We start from the raw sequence: 13,384 nt of genomic DNA on the forward strand, positions 1-13,384 counted from the left end.
CGTGCTCGACTTCCAGCCTCAGAAAGGAGCCCCCAGGATTTCGCAGCATTTCTTTAGATGCGCTGTGTGTTTACCTTCTTGACTGCTTCATCTCTTTGGAGATCAGCAGCAAAGTCCTAGAAGCAGCAGGAATCTGTGTGTGTCTGTGGAGGCAACAAGGAAGGGAACGTGGGGGACAGTGTGTGGCTGGTGCAGAGTCAAGCAGTCCTCGTTATGATCACATTTGCTAAAGACAAAATTACATATAGCCTGAAAATTTTTTCTGTCTTGTTAAGTAATTTAATAAAGTCCAAACAGGTTTAGAATCAAATCACATGTACTTACACTCATCACTTGCTCTCAGGACTGTCCCAAAAATCCAGGCCAATGGTCATCAGACCAACATTTTTCCTTAGTTATGACAGTTTCCATATTGTCCTACCTCTTATTAAGAGAAGGTACTTTGAGCTAGGCAGACCCACGTCCTGCACGGCCTGGTAACTCCCACGGTGCCCGGCAGGTGCTGCTGGCAGGTACTCAGTAAATCCTTACTGAGTCAGTGAAAGGGTGAACTAACTTCCTTCCTCCTTCCCTCCCTCCCTCCTTCCTTCCCTTCCTTCTTTCCTTCCTTCATTCCTTCCTTCCTTCCTTCCCTCCCTCCCTCTTTCAACAAACACAATTTGAACTCCTACCCTGTGCACACATGGCTTTAGGTACCAGAGAAGCCGTGGGACCCCAGTGACGTCACCTGTGACCTTGAGGTGCCATAGTCCAGCCAGGAATTCAGACACCAAGCAAATCCTCCTGCCAATGCCCAGCCGATTAGCAATGTGCTCGGGCAGAGCCGGACAGTGTCTGTTTAGATGGTGGTGGGGTGGTGGCCAGGAAAGCCTCTCTGAGAAAGTGACCACAGGCTGAGGCCTGGGGCAGACGGAGGAGGCTTCCTGGAGCTGACGGGCCGCCAGGGGCAGCCGGACGAGGGAGAAGAAGCCGAGAGGCCGCAGGGCTGGGCCTTGCACGGCGAGGCTAGGTTGCAGCATCCGGGCAGCAGGAAGCCGCTGGGGGGTTGAAGCAGGGACGTGACATCATCTGATCTTCATTTTAAGAGGGAGGGGCTGGGGCTAAAGCCATGGCAATGGGACTCAGGAGCCAAGGGATGGAGGCCAAGACCAAGGGTGCCAGTCAGGGCTGGAGTAGAGGACTGTGAGCCCTTGGCACTGGGGGACAGTCAGGGCTGGGGGTGGGAGGGATGCTGTCTCCCAGGGCTGAGGGAAGAAATCCAGGAGGGGCAGAGGGCTGGGCCGGGGGCTATCTCAGGAATCACAACCATCAGGGCCAGGAGAAGGAGATGACCCTGTTTCTGTCTTCACCAACTAAGGGGAAGGTGAGAAACTGCCTGGGTTAAGTTCCCTTCTCTGAATCTGAGGGTTAGGTGGCATGAGGGGACTTGGGAGGCTAGAGGACAGAGGTCGTGCCCCCACCCTGCTGTGTGACCTAAGGCTGATAGCCGTCTGTCTCTGGGCCCAGATCATCATCTGTACAGGGAGGAGCTGGGCCTGAGAGCCTCCAAAGCTCTGCTGCTCTTGGCTTTCTTCTTCCCTGGGCTGCCCTCGTGCTGCCTTCCTGGTGTCCAGGGGTCCAGCTTGCTGCCCCTCTTGTCCTGCGGGCACTTGGAGCTCACAGGGAGGCAGCAGATCCTGTCTGGTGCGGCCACTCTCCTTGCCTGCCCCTGCCCTCCCCTGCAGGAGCCCGTGCAGAGCTCAGGGAGGAGCACGCACTGCCCTCTGGTGGCAGCATCTGGGCCCCCGTCACTGTGCCTGCTGCTTTTAACTCAGTTATTCTTAACGCAAACACTGAGTGCCTCTGCGTGCCGTCCTGAGGCAGGTGTGAGGTCCGTGGGCAGTCAGGGTAAGGAGGGCGGGCATCCTGCATGTGGCACTGGGAGCTTGGCTCTGTGTGCTCTGGGTCCCTCGCGAGTCCTGGGTGTCCTCGCGTCCACAGTGGGGGCGACAGTCCCACCAAGCCCCTGCGGCGGCAGTGAGGGTGAAGTGGCAGAGCGTGAGCAGAGCGTCCCAGCCCTCTCCTGGCGCAGGAAGCACAGGCTCCGTTTATAACACGCGCGGTGCACCCGGGGACTTCAAAAGGGGCACGCTGCTCTGTGCGTGGACGTGCCAGCTGTGGGCGTCCTCCTGGCGGGGCTCGCTCAGGTGCTGCGGAGCCCCTTTCCATTGCCGTCCCCTCTGCGCAGTGGAGGGGCACTTCCAAGGAGCCGGGACGTCCAGGGCCTAGGGGTGTGGAGCTCTGTCCAGTGCAGCAGGGACCGTGGGTGTGGGGTCACCTCTCACTCCCCAGCTCAGGTTTGCGTGGAGGAGGCGGCCTGTGCACAGGTGCACTGGACGGGACACACCTGTGCACACCGACGCACGTGCACACCAGGGATGGACTGCGCTGGCTTCTCTGGGGGGGACGATTTCCTCGTCACAGGAAATTCGGAGGGTCTGTGCACCTGGGGGGGAGAATGTGGAGGGGACTTGGGCCTCGGATAAAGCTGGACTCGGGACGTTCACAGCTCCAGGCGTCTGCTCAAGCTAGACAGGGCAGTTGCCACAGTGTCCCTCCTGCCTCTGCCCTTTTCCTCAGTCTGGCCCCTCTGACTCTGGCCCTGTGTAAGGCTCAAAGCCCCCTCCTCCAGGAAGTCTGCCCTGAAGTGGCAGCTGCCCGGGGGTGAGTGCCCAAACACCTCCCACAAACTCTGGTTGTGGTTACCTTGCACTGGTTCACTGCCCATTTCCTGCCTCTGCGGCTAGGCCTGGGACTCTGTGCCAGCTGGGTCGGGTCGTTGTAGCCGCCGTAACTCCCAGCCCAGAGCTGGGATAGTGTAGATGCTGGGCAGATGCTCCATGTGGACTGGCAGGAGGTTTTACCTTCTATGTCTGGGGAAAAGCATGATGTGGACTCTCCCTGGAGAGGCTGGGGTCAGAGAAATGGTGGGAAGGCCAGAGTGGGTTCTGGGTGGCCAGAGCTGCACAGCCAGAGCTGGCCCAGACGTGGCGCCAGGACCTGGAATTCCCACCGGCGCTTCCATTCCAGAGGCAGCAGCAGCCCAACAGTTAGGAGTGTGTGCTCTAGGGCCAGATGGCCTGGGTTCAAATCCCACCCCTGGTACTTACCGCCTGTGTGTCCTTGGGCAAGTTATTTGACTTTCCTGTGCCTCAGTTTCCTCATCTGTAAAATAGGCTAATTAGAGGTCTCAATCTGCAGGGGCTGTTGTTAGAATTAAATGAGTTAATACAAGACTTCTCAAACTTCCCCAAGTATACATGAATCACTTGGATATCTGGTTAAAATGCAGATTCTGACTCAGCAGGTCTGGGGTGGGGCCTGGGATTCTGCATCTCTGACCAGGGGGGAATGTTGATGCTGTCGGACTGTGAACCACACTCAGCATAGCCAGGAATGAATAATTGCAAAGTGCTTAGAACAGGGCCTGGCACATAGTAAGGGTGGGGGTGGGTGGGGAGTGTTAGCTGCTATTCTCTGGCACCTCCCGGAGAAGGCTATGCTTCTAGAACTTTCTTCCCTGTAGTATTCTGCCCTCTGCATCCCTGGTGATGCTGTAGCCTCTGATGTCTTTGAGGTGGGCTGTGCTGAGCCTCTTGGTCTGCACTCTAGGCTCTGAGGAGGGACAGGTGTTGGGGACAGGCAGGAGGTGATTTCGGGACGGAGCTACAAAGAGAAACAGGACGAAGTGCCCAGCAGTGAGAGGGGCTCACCAGGCCCAGTCCCCAGAGTGTCCAGGCTTGGTGTGAGCTTCACAGCCTAAACCACACAGCTTGCAGCTCCACCACCCCCGCCCCACCTCCCTGCCCCCACACTCCTGTGCAGGAAAGGCACAGGTGACTTCAGCAGGGTGCCAGCAGCACCTCTGGGCTAGAGCCACAGGCCTGAAGCCAGTGACCACATCCTCTGGATCAAAGCACCCCCACGGCCCCTCATGCACTGGCCAGGCCTCTTTTGGTCCCCGATGCCCCGCTTTGGGGGGAGTGAGGGTACTTTTGAAGCGGTGCAGGAGGTTGGGGGTGGGCGAAGGGAAGGGGCTGAGGGGGATAGAGGGAGGACCCCGTGCTGAGAGCCTGGGTGGCTGCGTGTCTCTTTCAGCTCTGCCCTTGCGAGCTGCCTGTCCTCGCGCACCCTCGTCTGTGAAGCAGGCGATGGTCCCAGAGTTGTTTCCGGGGGTCCCATGTGCGACCTGTGAAAAGTGGTCTGGGGATAGCAAAGCGCCTTCATCCCTGAGGCGCTGAGTGGGACTCCGGCCTGTGCCTGCCCTTCGGCTCATCTCAGAGAGCAGCTCCCGGCAGCCGGGAGTGAGCTAGTCGCAGGGCTCCGCCAGCCTTGCCCAGGGAGGGTGACAAGCCTGGGGCCCTTCATCCTCTGTTGCTTTCAGGTTTGCTCATGAGTTCCCGGAGGCCCGTGAGATCAAAGTGGTGGGTTCAAGCCCATGTGGGGGTGGGGGCGAGCGTCCCTCCCTTCCACACAGGTAGCGGCCCTGACCCTGCCTGGCTTCCTCCTGAATGGGAACCCTTGGGGTTGGGGGCAAAGCCAGGAGCCCTGCCAAGGGCTGGGAAGAGTCCCTCCTCCCTTGAAGAGGGCAAGGTGCCCGTTTGGATCCCCCAGTCAGAGGATGCCTTTCCTGGAAGAGTTTTCAGGATCATCCAACCCACGCCCGTCTTTGTGGGCCGGGAGGCTGGGCACACTCCGGCTTGCTCAGCACCTGTCTGGTCTCCTGCTGCTTCTGGAAACAGCACCCTGTTCCCCCTTGGGGATCTACCTTTATGAGTGGGGTGACATCTTGGTGGAGCTGTCAATCAAAGCACCCCACCTCTCCAGCTGGGGGTGGGGAGGCATTGGACACTCTTGGCCAGTGAGACTCTGGATTCTGTTCGATGAAGCCAGGAAACAGCTGGAGCTTGGTGGCTCGGAGGGCTCTCTGCAGCTGGGCCCTTGCCGCTGGTGCTGGTCGGGAGCCTGCCTCTCCTGAGGTCTGGGTCTTCAGCATTTCCGAGAACCAGAGAACCCCTCCAGATCTTTCTGTCTAGTTCTGTTTGGCTCAAGTTAGCCACAGCCTGTTCTGTGGTCTGTAGCACCAGAGTGGTGATTCCTGCAGGGAAAGACATGGGCCTTGTGAATTGGGGGCACTGTTGCACTCAAACCCAGGCCTTTGGACTCTCAGTCCAGTGCTCATGCCCCTTGGGCGGGGCCTCTGGCCTGGGGACAGTGGTGATACTGAAATGAAGTGGAACTGAAGAGAAGAAATGAATGTTCTCATCTTATGGCCTGGTGTTGGGGCGTGGGTGTTGGTGGTTTGCCGCTGGGCAGGGTGTGAGGAGGTGCAGAGAAACTAGGTGGGGGTGGGGTGGGATGGGGTCAGCCAGGGAGGCCGCCTTTGACCCTCAGATATCCCCGGCCCCTCCCCAGGGCCCCTGGCTCGTGGTAGGAACTCTAGTCCAGGGTAGAGGGGTGGGGTGGGGTGGTGGTCAGGGGTTCAGGAACCCCCAGAGGAGGAGGATTTGGTAAACAGAGCATGTGCCTGACCTGGTTCAGACCAGCCAGAGCGGGTCTGTGACTCCGTGTGGCGGAGGATTCACGGTGGGGCCATCTCTAACTCACTCTGAAAGTGAAACCAGCCACCCACCAAACACGGGGGCCCTGCTAGTTCTGAAAGCTGTGGCAGCCTGTCTCCTTCTCAGCCAGCCTCCCAAAGTAGAAACCAGGCAGCAAGACAGATTCAAGGTCAGCCAGCCGACTGGGGCGTGCCCGGGCTCACCAGGCCTTCCAAGTCCGGCATTCAGGTAGCCCGCCAGCAAGACATCCGCTGTGAGCTCAGGGACAGCCTTCCTCCCTTCCCCCCTTTTCGGGTCCCCTACCCCACAGGACACCGGATGGAGGAGGTTTTTATCTTAGATGCTTTGGCCCTGCCCCTGAGCATCCAGTGCACACAGGCTACTGGTCCTGCAGGGCCACACTGATCCCGCTCCAAGGGCCCCGCAGAGAGAACCACGGGCAGGCACACTTCCCCGCAGTGCCCTCTCACTCGATCGCCGTCACCCGAGGTGTCCGTCAGCCATTGCTGTAATTAAAGATGCTTTCAAATCTTAAATCTGTGCTAAATGCACGTCCCCTGTGCTTGGCAAGGGCACTCATGCCAGCTAGGAATTTCAGCTGCAAAATCACATACCCAGCCCGGCCACCGCATTTGGGAAGGAATTATTCAGGCTATTCTGAAGCTCAGGAGTCTCTGGCAGGACCCACGAATTAGGCTTGGGGAGTCTCGGGGAGGGGCTGCCTCTCAGATGTCCCTCACCAGCCTGCTGGGTTCTGCCCTCCTCCTTCCCACGTCGCTCCCAGTCAGAGGGCGGGGGCCACGGCAGCCTGGTCACATGCTCAGTCTCCCAAACAGAGCTGAGATTCCTGAGGGGGAACCGGGTCACAGGCCTGTGCCCCAGCTGCAAGGGAGGCTGGAAAGGTAAAGTTTGGGCTTGTTGGTTGGGGCACAAGACTCTTAGAGAAGAAGACTCGTCCCACACGGGAAAGGTTCTCGGAGATTCTGTGAGACCACCACGCAAGAAGAATATCTCAGGACAGCACCTGAGAAGAAACATGCCTGACAGAGGGTCCCTCTGTCTGCCCCTGCCCTCAGCGGCACCGTCCCTCTGAAAGTGCCCTTTCCTCACACAGTGGCCGGCGTGGTGGCGTTGTTTTGCTGTGTGTTTAAATTAGAATTAACGGCCAATATTTTACGTGGGAGGATTTCACATTTTTTTAAATCCTGATTTTAGCTTCTCTTGGAAATTCAGGATTTCCTGAATCCTGGCTGCATTGAGCCAACATTCCCATCTGCCAGCCCCTGTGGATGGAGTCTCCGATTTGCCGTGGTTGGTCCCCAGTCACCCACCCTGAGGGGGAGAACAGGCCTCGTTCTTCATGACTGCACTGAGTGGTACTTGTTCCCTTAGCCCCAGCCTTGCGTGTGCCCCCACCCCCCACCCCCCGGGCCTGTCTGGGTGTGACCGCCACCCTGCTGAGTCCCATACACCCAAGCGACGCTCCCTCGGCCATGGAGCACCCCACTGCCATGCTTTCTGCTCCCTGGGAAGCTGCCATCACTGCCCCAACCAGCCGATGACCGGCTGTCAGACAGTAAGATGTGCCGGGTGTCCTCTGACCGGGGATGTAAAGTCTTTGATGATGGGAGGACAAGAGTAGGGTATACTTTATCTAATCGCTGATTGTCCCAAGACTGCATTTGGTCCATGTTGTCTTCACAGGGCAGTAGGGATGGCCCTCGGTGTGTGCCTGCAAACCCGTAGGAATAGACGTGATGTCAAGAGAGTCCCGTTTTAAACTTGGCTGAGCACCGTGTGAGCACGCGGGTGGGGAAGGCTTGGGCTGCAGGTGCACGGGATATGGACAGGTGGCCCCCACACCAGCACACTTCCCTGAGCGTCACCCAAGGGGGGCCCTTCTCGGTAAATCCTTGTCACTGGCCTGGCACTTTGGGGGGCTTTGGACTAGCCCAGAGCTCCCCTTCCGCAGGCTCAGTTCAGCCCCTTTGCCCGGGACAGGAGTCTTCTCCGCATCCTCACTGCGACCTGTTTAAGGATCTGCCTCTCCGCTCTCAGCCCCGGCCTGTTCAGATTCCTGAGAGGGAATGAAGCAGACGTGCCAGGACACCAGCGGGCAGGGACCAAGAGGCAGAGCCGTTTATAGTCACTCTCCCTGTGTGCCGCAGGGGCAGGTGGTACCCAGCCCCGGCCCACCTCGCTCCTGACCGCTGCCTGCAATGGGCATCTTTCCTGCTCAGGGGACTTCAGAGTCCCCTGTTTTCTGGGGGTCCAGGGTCACCAGCTCTTGCAGCCAGGCCTGACTGGGGGCACCGTTCCAGAGTGGGAGCAGTTTCTGACCCCACTTTCTGCTTTCTCTGAAGCAGACGCTGTAGACAATGGTGACAGCCAGGCGTAACCTTCTTAGAGGGACGTTTTTATTTTTTCCGATTCTTTAATAAAAAAAAAATACTAAGAAAAAAAAAAAGCAAGCGTTACTTCTTGATAGAGAGGAACTTCTCACAGACACCTTGCAAACATCACACGTCCTCTTTCCTCACGGCAACACCTAGATTGTCTTCTGAGAAAGATCGCAGATCTTGGTGAAACCTGCTTAAAAATAAGAAAAAGCCAAGAGAATCCTTTGACTCTAGCTGCTTCCCACGGGAAACGGGGAAACGGCTGTGGTGCTGTCAGAGGGGCTTGGGGCTTTCCTCGCTGGCCCCGTAGCAGGACTCTGGCCTGGCAGCGAGGAGACCCGGGTTAGGAGTCGGCCTTGTCATCGACCAGTGAGGTAGTCCCACGGGGCTGGTGACTCGGGGACATTTTCCGGGTCCTTGGGCAAGGTTAGAAATAATCGGAGTGGTAGGAACACTGGTGTTTGGGGAGGCCTGGGAAGAGCTCCATCCCCTCTAAAGGGTCCCACACTGTTTATTTTGGTTTTGGTTCTAATTTTATTTATTTTTGCAAGTAGGTATTATATTCCCATGAAACACAGTTCAAATGGTACAAAAGGTTATTCAGAGAAGTTTCTCTCCTTCCTCTGCTTCCTGGGTGTCCCGGCTCCCCTCTCTGGAGGACGTGGCTGTCACCAGTCTCTAGGGCTTCCTTCCAGAACGGCTCAGCGCATGTGCATAGCAGTGCACGCACATGCTACTCGCACACACACCTTCGCAAACGCACGGCACACGCACGCCCTCACGCACAGACAGGCTGCCCTTCCCACACGGCCCCTCACGGGTACCCGCTTTATGTGCACATGCGTGGTGGCATGCTACACGCCGTATTCTGATCTTTGTTTTCTGTCACTTCACCTGCACTTGGGGGTTGCTGCCTGTCAGGACATGGAGAGCCACCTGTTCCGATGTCACAGCAGCTACATTGCCTGCTGGGGCTGCAAGTTCCCTGAATTGCTTGTCTCCCGTCCCCTGTTGGTACACGTTTCGGCCGCCTCTGGCCTCATGACTGCAGGAGTGACTTTGTAAACGCACTTTCTACATGGCTGTCTCTGTGTTGATGCGTGTGTTAGGTGTGAAATTGCTGAGTCATGCACCAGAGATGCTGGTAGATGCCGCCAGATTCCCTTCCAGGGAGGTGGTGCCACTTTAAGCCCACATCAGCAAGAGGACGTGCCCTCACACCCACCTTTGGTGGCAAGCCTTTTGAAACTTCAAACATATGCTTCCAGTGTTGTTTTTAATTTGCATTTTCTGGAATCTTCAGGGTATTATAGACTCAAAACCTTTGATTCTTCCTCTTTTCCTTTCTCTTCCTTTCCCTGGACACTGTGTAAGGGAGTTTTCTAGGTCCTGGCTCAGTGTGGATGAATCGCACGTGGTTCCTGTTCTCCCAGAACTCCTAGTGTGGACAGAAAAGCAAGGTCATGACATGAGGCACCAAATTATACACGACATTGCCCTCCCGGCCAGGAACCAACCTTGCATCTGGGTCACTGGTGAGGCCCGGGCTTGGGGGGTGGGACTTTCTCTAGCTGCGACCCGGCTACCTGCTGACTTTCGAGAAGGCAAGTCATAGCACCGACCAGGGAGGGGTGGGCGGGGCACAAGGACTTGTGGGTGGGTGACAGTGTCAGCTGGCTGAGCAAAGAAGGGTGGTGGTGGGGTGGGGGGATGGCCAGGAGATACTGGAGGTCTTTATGATGGCAAAGGACAGGTTGTGGCAGAGACAGTTAATGGTGATCCCCAGCCTGTCCTTCCCTGCCCACATACCCTCTATTTATAGCTGGGCACATCTCCCAGCCTCCCTTGCAGCTTGGTTGTGACTCAGTTGTAGCCAAGGAGATGTGTGTTAGAAGGGGCAAGGGCAGTTTTGGGGAAGGATCCCTAACAGGCAGAGACGTGCCCTCTTTTGCTCCTTCCTCCACCTTCTAGCTGCAGGAACACAGGTGTGATGGGTGGATGTGAGCAGCTCTATTGGCCTGTGAGGAGGCAGGAGAAAGCTATTGAGGATGCCCTGGTGGCAAGACAGAGACAGATTTAGCTCAGGATCCTGACATCACAAAGCCACCTGCCCTGGACTGCCTGCCTCTGGAATGCTTTGAGGTGAGGGAAATAAAGCCTTCTCTTATTTTAGGTTAGTGTTATTTTCTATCCTATTTGGACACACGCAGCTGGACTTGATCCTAACTGGGACACTGTGGCAGAGTGGAGGGGGTAGCGGCAGCAAGTGGGGTGGGTCGAGGTGGCACTTTGAGGGGTCTGGGTTAACACAGGCAGGAATGACAAGGTCCGAGTGTGGGCCTGAGCAGGGCACGGATGTGGGGTAGATCAGAGGATGGTGGGGAGACGGTGCAGGAATCTGGAGGCTGCAACATGGACCCTGATGCCCCCCAGAGCTGGAGTGGAGCCGGAGGCTGGGAACCAAAGCCAGAGCTCCAGCGGGCGGTGGGGGGAAGGGGCATGTGGTAGGTGCCAGGGCTGAGGAGGGCACAGCCCAGCTTGGCCCCCAAAAGAGGCAACCCTGTGGTGGGGCAAGGGGAGAAGTCACAGTCAGGAAGGGACACCAGGGCCAGAAAACCTCAGTGTGTGTTTGTTCCGTGGCCCCATGAACGTGAGGTCCTTGGGTACGGGCTGGGCTCAGTGGTGGCTGGGTGGGGCCATGTCCATGGAAGCTGAGAGTGCGAGGTGGTTTGTTCACAGTGGGACTCCGGGAGGACACAGAGGGAGGGACAGTGGGGTGCGAAGGACGCAGGAGAAGCAGCTGTAGGAGCAAGGGTTTGGGTGCCGGGAGGAGGGGCCCTGCCAGAGGAGGCTGGGTCCAACCCCTGGCCCTCCTGAGACCGAGGTGAGGCCCCGCCATCAGAGGAGCTTCTGGATTATGTATCAGGTTTCCTCCGAGAGAATCTGAAGTCCTCTGGGACAGACCCAGTTCTAACCCTGCCTCTGCCGAATGCTGGCAGGATGACGGCTGCGCCTCAGTTTCCCTGCCTGTGAGACACGAAGGAAGGAGCAGCTCAGCCTGTAGACCCTGCAGTGTGAGGAGCTTGGCCGGTGGATGAACAGCAGGAAAGCCTGAGCTGGACAGACGAGGACAGCGAAGGGGACAGGCTAAGAGGTGAAGGCAGGGCCAGCTCCTGCAGGACTTTTGGGCCAAGATTGAGGGTTTGGATTTATCATAAATGTCCTGGGAAGGGAGAGGCAGTGAAGTGACCCCATCTGGGCTTGGGAAAGATAGTTCCGGCTGCCGAGTGGAGAATAGGCTGGAAGTCAGGAGCTGCAACAGGGAGACCGGGCCGGCGGTGACTGTGGGCCTCGAGGGGTGGGAGATGACAAATCTGCGCAGGGTGAGGCAGAAGAAAGCAGGTGCCTCTCTGCACACACCTGCCCAGCACTCGAGCCCCGGGCCTCTGCCTGCATCCCATGCCGCCTTCTTCAGCTGGTTTTAGATCCAGCTCACGTACCCAGGGTGAAGCCCATCTGCCAACTGCTGAGACAGGAGCCCCCAACTCCAGAGGTGGTTTATTTTTCGCTCTGTTACAGCCCAGTGTGGACTGTCTGAGGGTGGCTGGGGAGGGGAGGAAGAGGAAGGGGGGAGGAGGAGGGGAGAGGGATGGAGAGTGGGAAAGAGGGAGGGAGAGAAAGGATGAAAGGTGAGTTTTTCTAGGCTTGGAAGTAGAATAAATCACTTCCTCCCACATCCCATCGGCCAGACTCCGTCCTGGGGCCCCACCTGACTGCACGGGTGGCTGGGAAGTGGAGTCCAGTGGATGCTGGGAGGAAAGGGGGCTCCGGGGTGTGGGGAGCACATCCCCACATTCTCTCTCATTGCACGACGTGCCCCTCCTATGTGCTGCCACAGCTGTGAGATGCTCCGTAGAGGATGCGAAGGCCGTGCCCGTGTTCACACTCTGCCTGCTCTGCACAGCCCTCCTCCTGCCTTTCCGCCCGCGGTGCCCAGGCTGTGTCCTGTGGCAAATGCAGGGTCCCCCTGCCCCCCACATGGCTGATGCCGTCCTGTGGACAACACTGTACTGAACACGGCCGCTTGGCACAAGCTGGATCTGTGACTTCTGGCTTTGCCTGGGGATGCTTTCTTTCCCTTATATGTATGTGCTTTTAAAGTTTTAACTGAATTCATTTATTTGGGATAGGAAATACCTTCATGCGGTACAAAAGGGTCTGTAGAGAAAATCATCCCTCCTGCCCCTTCTTCTCCTGGCCCTCCTCCCTGGGAGACCAGCGTTCCTGGTCTCTTGAGAAGCTTCTGGAAACAGTCTCTGCTTATTAAATCCTGGGTATGAGTCTCGCCGTTGTGGCTGCTGTGTTTGTTACCCTCTCCTGCAGCCGGCACGCCTCGCTCTAGGGGAGGAGGGCAGGGGCATGGGGGGAACTGGCCCGTATTGCGAGCCTACTATGTGTGGTCACATTAGGTGCTTACTGGACACCTCAGTGTGCAATCTTCTCGACACAATCCCAGGAAGGAGCTGTCATCTCCTCCTTTTGCAGGTGTGCACATCGAAGCACAGCGAGGCCAAGGTCACCTAGCTGGTGGCAGCCTCGACCTCAGGTCCTGTGGCTCTTGGGCAGCTGTGCCCAGTGCTGCCCATTCCCCAGCTTAGCTCTGGGCTTTGCACAAGGGAGTTGGTTTTGATGCTCTTTTTAGGGTCTTCAATTCTACTTTCTCATACCTGCAGAGCTGCCCTCCTAATTCCCCTCCTGCCGTCCTCCCTCCTCTTCTTGGAAGAGGCAGCAGCTTACGACAAAACCCCTCAGAAGCCGTGCTATTAAAGTCAGGAGGGGAGAAAGCAGCGTTGCTTCTCCTGGGCTGTGGGGATGGAACCTCATAGGATCTGTGACACTGCACGTAAATAGATGTGCATTTTTCTAAAGAGCAGTCCATAATGTGTCATCATTTAAAAAAAAAAAAAAAGAGCCCTGAGCTGAACCTCCCACCCACTCCCCCCCAAAAAGAGGGAAAAGGATTAGGAATCATGACTTGGGAGGAAAAGGAAAGTTCTAGAATATACAACAAGTGGCTGTCAAATTGTTTCAAAAGCCCAGATAAATAGTCACCTCTGAAAGCTAAACTGAGTAAGGGGCTTCCTAGAAGGCTGGTTGAAAAGGGAATCTCTGAGAGATGGTGTGTCGCAGCCTGGGACTGGGGTGAGTTGCGCTGGGGACAGGCCTGGGTGTTAGTGGGGGTGTGTGTGACCGGATGGAGGTGTCGGCGCTGTGGGGGGGCCTGCGTGAGGTGTGGTGTGGGTGGTGTAGGAGGGGAAGAAGGGCCTGCGCCCCTTGGACTCTGTGTGCATCTAGGCCCCTGTTTGAGAGTGACTGTGTGTGTGT

Source organism: Lemur catta, chromosome 6 (genome assembly GCF_020740605.2).
Source record: "Lemur catta isolate mLemCat1 chromosome 6, mLemCat1.pri, whole genome shotgun sequence".
Lineage (NCBI taxonomy): Eukaryota > Metazoa > Chordata > Mammalia > Primates > Lemuridae > Lemur > Lemur catta.